Genomic DNA, 9,510 nt, shown 5'->3' on the forward strand with positions numbered 1-9,510 from the left:
AGATTGTAGGTTTTGGAGTGGGGATCATAGGGTTGTCTTGATGAGTTTCCAACATAATTCGCTTGTTCCCAATCACATCCTTCCTTTGTGTTCACCCTTTTTTGAGCTGGTGGTTGAGTGTTGAGTGCTGCAACCTCATTTCTCTCCATCTGCTTGGTGAGTTCTGCCAATTGGTTGGTGGTGCACGAAATTGTGATCATCAATGGCGCCAACAACTTGGTACGCACAATTGTAATCTCAACTCTTTATCACAACTTTGCACAACTAACCAGCAAGTGCACTGGGTCATCCAAGTAATAAACCTTACGTGAGTAAGGGTCGATCCCACGGAGATTGTCGCCCTGAAGCAAGCTATGGTCACCTTGTAAATCTCAGTCAGGCGGATTCAAATGGTTATGGTGAATTGATAATAAAAACATAAATAAAATATAAACTGGGATAGAGATACTTATGTAATTCATTGGTGAGAATTTCAGATAAGCGTATAGAGGTGCTTTCGTTCCTCCTGAACCTCTGCTTTCCTGCTGTCTTCATCTAATCATTCCTACTCCTTTCCATGGCAAGCTTTATGTAGGGCATCACCGTTGTCAATGGCTACATCCCATCCTCTTTGTGAAAATGGTCCAATGCGCTGTCACTGCATGGCTAATCATCTGTCGGTTCTCGATCATACTGGAAGGATTTACTATCCTTTTGCGTCTGTTACTACGTCCAGCACTCGCGAGTTTGAAGCTCGTCACAGCCATCCCTTCCCAAATCCTACTCGGAATACCACAGACAAGGTTTAGACTTTTCGGATCTCAGGAATGGCCGTCCATGGGTTCTAACTTATACCACAAAGATTCTAATATCTTGTACTCGGTCCTCTGTATTAGATATCTAAGAGATATTCATTCTAGCTTGTTTGCATGTAGAACGGAAGTGTTTGTCAGGCACGCGTTCATAAGTGAGAATGATGATGAGCGTCACATAATCATCACATTCATCATATTCTTGGGTGCGAATGGATATCTTAGAATAGGAATAAGCTTGAATTGAATAGAAAAACAATAGTACTTTGCATTAATTCATGAGGAACAGCAGAGCTCCACACCTTAATCTATGGTGTGTAGAAACTCTACCGTTGAAAATACATAAGTGATGAAGGTCCAGGCATGGCCGAATGGCCAGCCCCCATAAAGGTCTAAGATAGCATAAAACTGATCAAAGATCTGATCCGAAGATGTAAATACAATAGTAAAAAGTCCTATTTATACTAAACTAGTTACTAGGGTTTACAGAAATGAGTAAATGATGCAGAAATCCACTTCTGGGGCCCACTTGGTGTGTGCTTGGGCTGAGCATTGAGCTTTACACATGTAGAGGCTTCTCTTGGAGTTGAACACCAGTTTGTAACCTGTTTCTGGCGTTTAACTCCACTTTGCAACCTGTTTCTGGCGTTTAACTCCAGAATGCACCATGGAACTGGCGTTGAACGCCAGTTTGCGTCATCTAAACTCGGGCAAAGTATGGACTATTATATATTGCTAGAAAGCCCTAGATGTCTACTTTCCAACGCAATTGAGAGCGCGCCATTTGGAGTTCTGTAACTCCAGAAAATCCACTTTGAGTGCAGGGAGGTCAGAATCCAACAGCATCTGCAGTCCTTCTTCAACCTCTGAATCTAATTTTTGCTCAAGTCCCTCAATTTCAGCCAGAAAATACCTGAAATCACAAAAAAACACACAAACTCATAGTAAAGTCCAGAAATGTGAATTTTAATTAAAAACTAATAAAAATATACTAAAAACTAATTATTTTATGCTGAAAACTGTATAAAAATAATGCCAAAAAACGTATAAATTATCCGCTCATCACAACACCAAACTTAAATTGTTGCTTATCCCCAAGCAACTAAAAATCAAATAGGATAAAAAGAAGATAATATACTATAAATTCCAAAATATCAATGAAACTTAGCTCCAATCAGATGAGTGGGACTTGTAGCTTTTTGCCTCTTGAATAGTTTTGGCATCTCACTTTATCCATTGAAGTTCAGAATGATTGGCATCTATAGGAACTTAGAATTCAGATAGTGTTACTGATTCTCCTAGTTCAGTATGTTGATTCTTGAACACAGCTACTTTATGAGTCTTGGTCGTGGCCCTAAGCACTTTGTTTTCCAGTATTACCACCGGATACATAAATGTCACAGACACATAACTGGGTGAACCTTTTCAGATTGTGACTCAGCTTTGCTAAAGTCCCCAATTAGAGGTGTCCAGGGTTCTTAAGCACACTCTGTTTTTGCTTTGGACCTCGACTTTAACCGCTCAGTCTCAAGTTTTCACTTGACACCTTCACGCCACAAGCACATGGTTAGGGACAGCTTGGTTTAGCCGCTTAGGCTAGGATTTTATTCCTTTAGGCCCTCCTATCCACTGATGCTCAAAGCCTTGGATCCTTTTTATTTACCCTTGCCTTTTGGTTTTAAGGGCTATTGGCTTTTTGCTCTTGCCTTTTGGTTTAAAGAGCTTTTGACTTTTTCTGCTTGCTTTTTCTTTTTCTTTTTCTCTTTTTTTTCGCATTTTTTTTGTATTCACTACTTTTTCTTGCTTCAAGAATCATTTTTATGATTTTTCAGATTATCAAATAACATGTCTCCTTTTTCCTTATTCTTCAAGAGCCAACATATTTAACATTCATAAACATCAACTTCAAAAGACATATGCACTGTTCAAGCATTCATTCAGAAAACAAAAAGTATTGTCACCACATCAAAATAATTAAACTAGTTTCAAGGATGAATTCGAAACCATGTACTTCTTGTTCTTTTGTAATTAAAATATTTTTCATTCAAGAGAGGTGATGGATTCATATTCATAACTTTAAGGCATAGACACTTAGACACTAATGATCATGTAGTAAAGGCACAAACATAAATAACACATAAGGCTCAAAAACCGAAAAACAGAAAATAAATAGACAAGGAGATTAAGGAATGAGTCCACCTTAGTGAGGGTGGCGTCTTCCTCTCCTTGAAGAACCAATGGTGCTCTTGAGCTCCTCTACGTCTCTTCCTTGTCTTTCTTGCTCCTCCCTCATAGCTCTTTGATCTTCTCTAATTTCATGGAGGATGATGGAGTGCTCTTGGTGCTCCACCCTTAGTTGTCCCATGTTGGAACTTAATTCTCCTAGGGAAGTGTTGATTTGCTCCCAATAATTCTGTGGAGGAAAGTGCATCCCCTGAGGCATCTCAGGGATTTCATGGTGAGGAATTTCCTCATGCTCATGTTGAGGTCCATGATCTCTTATTTGCTCCATCCTTTTCTTAGTGATGGACTTGTCCTCTTCAATGAGGATGTCTCCCTCTATGTCAATTCCAACCGAATTGCAGAGGTGGCAAATAAGGTGAGGAAAGGCTAACCTTGCCCAAGTAGAGGACTTGTCAGCCACCTTGTAGAGTTCTTGAGGTATAATCTCATGAACTTCCACCTCTTCTCCAATCATGATACTATGGATCATGATGACCTGGTCTATAGTAACTTCAGACCGGTTACTAGTAGGAATGATTGAGCGTTGAATGAACTCTAGCCATCCCCTAGCCACTGGTTTGAGGTCATGCCTTCTTAATTGAACCGGCTTGCCTCTTGAGTCAATTTTCCATTGAGCTCTTTCCTCACATATGTCTATGAGGACTTGGTCCAACCTTTGATCAAAGTTGACCCTTCTTATGTAGGGGCGTGCGTTCTCTTCCATCATTGGCAAGTTGAACGCCAGCCTTACATTTTCCGGACTGAAATCTAAGTATTTTCCCCGAACCATGGTGAACCAATGCTTTGGATTCGGGTTCACACTTTGATCATGGTTCCTAGTGATCCATGCGTTTGCATAGAACTCTTGAACCATTAGGATCCCGACTTGTTGAATGAGGTTGGTGAGAACTTCCCAGCCTCTCCTTTGGATCTCAAGTCGGATCTTCGGATACTCATTCTTTTTGAGCTTGAAAGGAACCTCAGGAATCACTTTCTTCTTGGCCACAACTTCATAGAAGTGGTCTTGATGGACCTTTGAGATGAATCTCTCCATCTCTCATGACTCAGAGGTGGAAGCAATTGCCTTCCCTTTCCTTTTTCTAGAGGTTTCTCTGGTCTTAGGTGCCATAAATGGTTATGGAAAAACAAAAAGCTATACTTTTACCACACCAAACTTAAAATGTTTGCTCGTCCCCGAGCAAAAGAAAAAAGAAAGTAGTAGAAGAAGAAGAAAATGGAGGAGATGGGGGAAGAAGATGTATTCGGCCAAGGAGAAGAAGAGAGGGTTGTGTTGTGTGAAAATGAAGAAGGAGTGAGGGGTTTATATAGGAGTGAGGGGGGTGTAGGGTTCGGCCATTAGGTTTGGGTTTGGGAGGAAAATTATTGTGAATTTTGAAGGTAGGTGGGGTTTATGGGGAAGAGAGGATGGATGTGAGTGGTGAAGAGGTGATGGGAAAGAGTGATTGAGGTGATTGGTGAAGGGTATTTGGGGAAGAGAGTTATGAAAAGGTGTGAAGAGGAGAGAAGAAAATGTGGGGATCCTGTAGGGTCCATAGATCTAGTGGGCCAAGGACTTAACATCCCTACTCCAATTAGGCGTGTAAAACGCCCTTGCTGTGCAATTCTGGCGTTTAACGCCAGGCTGCTGCCTGTTTCTAGTGTTAAACGCCCAAATGTAGCTTGTTTCTGGCGTTTAACGCCAGGCAAATGCTTGTTTCTAGCGTTAAACGCCAGCTTGGTGCCTGTTTCTGGCGTTAAACGCCAGACAGATACTTGTTTCTGGCGTTTAAACACCAGACTGTTCTCCTCCAGGGTGTGCTATTTTCAATGCTGTTTTTTTATTTTGTTTTTTATTTTTCAGTAGTTTTTGTGACTCCACATGATCATCAATCTAATAAAACATGAAATAACAAAGAAAAAATAAAATAGATATGATTAAATAACATTGGGTTGCCTCCCAACAAGTGCTTCTTTAATGTCAATAGCTTGACAGTGAGCTCCCATGGAGCCTCACAGATAATCAGAGCAAAGTTGGAACCTCCCAACACCAAACTTAGAGTTTGAATGTGGGGGTTCAACACCAAACTTAGAGTTTGACTGTGGGGCTTTGATTGACTCTGCAGTGAGAGAAGCTTTTCATGCTTCCTCTCCATGGTTACAGAAGGAGATCCTTGAGTTTTAAGCATAAGGTTGTCCTCATTCAGTTGAAGGATCAATTCTCCTCTGTCCACATCAATCACAGCTCTTGCTGTGGCTAGGAAGGGTCTTCCAAGGATGATGGATTCATCCTCATCCTTCCCAGTGTCTAGGATTATGAAATCAGCAGGGATGTAAAGGCCTTCAACCTTTACTAACACGTCCTCTACTTGTCCATAAGCCTGTTTTCTTGAGTTGTCTGCCATCTCTAATGAGATTCTAGCAGCTTACACCTCAAAGATCCCAAGTTTCTCCATTACAGAGAGTGGCATTAAGTTTATTCCTGACCCTAGGTCACATAAAGCTTTCTCAAAGTTCATGGTGCCTATGTTACAGGGAATTAGGAATTTACCAGGATCCTGTTTCTTTTGAGGTAATTTCTGCCTATCCAATGCATTCAGTTCATTGGTGAGCAAGGGAGGTTCATCTTCTCAAGTCTCATTACCAAATAATTTGGCATTCAGCTTCATGATTGCACCAATGTACTTGGCAACTTGCTCTTCAGTAATGTCTTCATTCTCTTCAGAAGAAGAGTACTCATCAGAGCTCATGAAGGGCAGAAGGAGGTTCAATGGAATCTCTATAGTCTCTAGATGAGCCTCAGATTCCTTTAGGTCCTCATTGAGGAACTCCTTATTGATCACTGAGCCTCCCAGGAGGTCTTCCTCACTGGGATTCACGTCCTTTCCCTCCCTTGTAGGTTCGGCCATGATGGTTAAATCTATGGCCTTGCACTCTCTCTTTGGATTCTCTTCTGTATTGCTTGGGAGAGTACAGGGAGGGATTTCAGTGACTCTTTTACTCAGCTGGCCCACTTGTGCCTCCAAATTTCTAATGGAGGACCTTGTTTCATTCATGAAACTCAAAGTGGCCTTAGATAGATCAGAGACTATATTTGCCAAGCTAGATGGATTCTGCTCAGAATTCTCTATCTATTGCTGAGTGGATGATGGAAAAGGTTTACTATTGTTAAACCTGTTTCTTCCACCATTATTAAAGCCTTTTTGAGACTTTTGTTGATACTTCCATAAGAAATTTGGATAATTTCTCCATGAGGGTTTATAGGTGTTTCCATAAAGTTCACCCATGTAATTCACCTCTGCTATTGCAGGGTTCTCAGGATCATAAGCTTCTTCTTCAGAAGATGCCTCTTGAGTACTGTTGGATGCAGCTTGCATTCTATTCAGGCTCTGAGAAATCATATTGACTTGCTGAGTCAATATTTTGTTCTGAGCCAATATGGCATTCAGAGCATCAATTTCAAGAACTCCCTTCCTCATAGGCGTCCCATTACTCATAGGATTCCTTTCAGAAGTGTACATGAACTGGTTATTTGCAACCATGTCAATGAGTTCTTGAGCTTCTGCAGGTGTTTTCTTTAGGTGAATGGATCCACCTGCAGAATGGTCCATGACATCTTTGATAATTCAGACAGACCATCATAGAATATATCCAGGATGGTCCATTCTGAAAGCATGTCAGAAGGACACTTTTTGGTCAGTTCCTTGTATCTCTCCCAAGCTTCATAGAGGGATTCACCTTCCTTTTGTCTGAAGGTTTGAACATCCACTCTAAGCTTACTAAACTTTTGAGGAGGAAAGAACTTGGCTAAGAAAGCTGTGACCAGCTTATCCCAAGAGTTCAGGCTATCCTTAGGTTGAGAGTCCAACCATATTCTAGCTCTGTCTCTTACAGCAAACGGTAAAAGCATAAGCCTGTAGACCTCGGGATCAACCCCATTGGTCTTAACAGTATCACAGATCTGCAAGAATTCAGTTAAGAACTGAAAAGGATCTTCTGATGGAAGTCCATGGAACTTGCAGTTCTGTTGCATCAGAGAAACTAATTGAGGTTTAAGCTCAAAGTTGTTTGCTCCAATGGCAGGAATTGAGATGCTTCTTCCATGTAAATTGGAATTTGGTGCAGTAAAGTCACCAAGCATCTTCCTTGCATTGTTATTATTTTCGGCCATGTCTCCTTCTTTTTCAAAAATTTCTGTCAGATTTTCTCCAGAGAGTTGGGCTTTAGCTTCCCTTAGCTTCCTCTTCAGAGTCCTTTCAGGTTCAGGATCAGCTTCAACAAGAATGTTCTTATCCTTGTTCCTGCTCATATGAAAAAGAAGAGAACAAAAAATATGGAATCCTCTATGTCACAGTATAGAGATTCCTTATGCAAGTATAAGAAGAGAAGAATGTAAGAAGGAGAAGAGGAAAAACTCGAACACAGAGAGGAAGATGGGGTTCAAATTTTTGGGTGGAAGAGAAGTGTTAGTAGATGAATAAATAAATAGAAGGAGATGAGAGAGAGGGAATTTCGAAAATCAATTAAAATAAAAATAAAATTCAAAGTTAAATTTCGAAAATTAAAATTGAAATCAAATTAAATTAAAATTAAAACAATTAGTTAATTAAAAAGAAAATTTGAAAAAGAGGGAAGGGATTTTCGAAAATTAGAGAGGGAGTTAGTTAGGTAGTTTTGAAAAAGAGATTGGCTCAATGAATAACTCCAATAACTAGCCTTTGAGCTCCAGTGGAATCCCCTCTCAACCATTACCCAATCCAAAGGGTGGCATTAATACCATCACCCTAAGGTCCTGAACCACACTGCAGGAGAGGAATCAGGAGGAGCCAAGCTCACCAGAACACGCCTCAGCTGAAGAGGTAGTGGAAGTAGAAGATGTTGAAGAGGAAGAGGACATACAGGACATAGCTGAAAAAGATGAAGTTCAACCACAGAAGGAAGCACCACAGGGCGCAGATACTATAGAAGACACCACTCCCATTCCATTTTCACAACTTGCAAGGAAGCCCAGAAAGCAGCTGGAACCTGATCCCAAAATGGTAAAGATATTCAAAAAGGTTGAGGTAACTGTTCCTCTTTTTGATGTTATTCAACAGGTATCTAAATATGCAAAGTTTCTAAATGATTTATGTATACATATAGACAAAATTAAAGAATCAGAAACTATTCCTTTAGGTAGTTCCATATCTGCTTTAATGGGAGGTTTACCTGAAAAGTGTAGTGACCTGGGTCCTTGTATGGTTAATTGTACTATTGGTGGTGTGATAATTTCTGACTGCATGTGTGATTTAGGAGCATGTGTGAGTATAATGCCTTTGTCTATATATGATATTTTGAGGCTCCCTCCCTTAAAAAGGTCGGCAGCTCGTTTTGTGTTAGCAGATAAAAGCATTATTACAGTGGTTGGAGTTGCTGAAGATGTATTAGTGGGCATTAAGGGGCTCACATTCCCCACTGATTTTATATCCTGGAGATGCCCCAAAATGACTCAGAGAAGCCATCATCAATCCTACTTGAAAGACCATTCCTGAAGACCTCGAAGTTCAAATTAGATGCTTTTTCAGGAACATACTCTTTTAAAATAGATGGTCGAGTAGTAATCTTCAATCTGAATGGAGTTATGAAACATCCTCCGGAGGATCATTCTATCCTCCAGTGTGACATTATAGATGAAACTGTGGCTGAAGTCACCAGAAGGAATTTGAAGAGAAGTACATAGGATAAGGTCCAAGTGTGGGGACATTCTCAGAGGACAATGACAGTGCTTTACCATTATTGCCAGCTCCAGACAACCCAGAGCCTGACCATGATCAAAAGTTAGAATTAAAACCCCTTCCTCCACACCTCAAATATGCTTACCTTGAAGATGAGCAGAAGTTTCCAGTTATCATTGCAAGGGAACTCACTTCTCAACAGGAAGAGCAGTTACTTAGTGTGCTGAGGAGGCACAAGAAGGCAATTGGTTGGAGTTTGGCAGACATAGTAGGCATCAACCCTCAAGTATGTGAGCACAGAATATTTTTAGAAGATGGAGTAAGGCCCGTTCGTCAACCCTAGAGAAGATTAAACCCCACTATCTTAGAGGTTGTCAAGAAGGAAGTGACCAGACTACTGGAGGCAGACATCATCTATCCTATTTCAGACAGTGAATGGGTAAACCCAGTACAAGTGGTCCCCAAGAAGTCTGGAGTCACTACAGTGAAGAATGAGCATGGAGAGCTCATAGCAACCAGAGTACAGAACGCTTGGAGGGTCTACATTGATTACAGGCGTCTCAACCAAGCCACTCGTAAGGATCACTATCCTCTTCCATTCATTGATCAAATGCTGGATCGCCTGTCAGGTAAATCACATTATTGCTTTTTAGATGGTTACACAGGTTATTTCCAGATTCATATAGCTCCTGAGGATCAGGAAAAGACCACTTTTACATGTCCTTTTGGGACTTATGCTTACAAGAGAATGCCCTTTGGCTTGTGCAATGCACCAGCTACCTTCC

General features: G+C 40.8%; 1 non-coding gene across 1 annotated transcript; it reads left to right on the forward strand.

Moving 5' to 3' along the window:
• Positions 1-6,681: 6,681 nt before the first annotated feature.
• LOC148545405 (small nucleolar RNA R71) lies at positions 6,682-6,789 on the forward strand. The gene has a single exon (XR_015902018.1). It is a non-coding gene; the product is annotated as a small nucleolar RNA R71 (small nucleolar RNA).
• Positions 6,790-9,510: the final 2,721 nt, after the last annotated feature.

The sequence above is a fragment of the Arachis ipaensis genome, chromosome B9, assembly GCF_059453495.1.
Source record: "Arachis ipaensis isolate K30076 ecotype BB chromosome B9, ASM5945349v1, whole genome shotgun sequence".
NCBI lineage: Eukaryota > Viridiplantae > Streptophyta > Magnoliopsida > Fabales > Fabaceae > Arachis > Arachis ipaensis.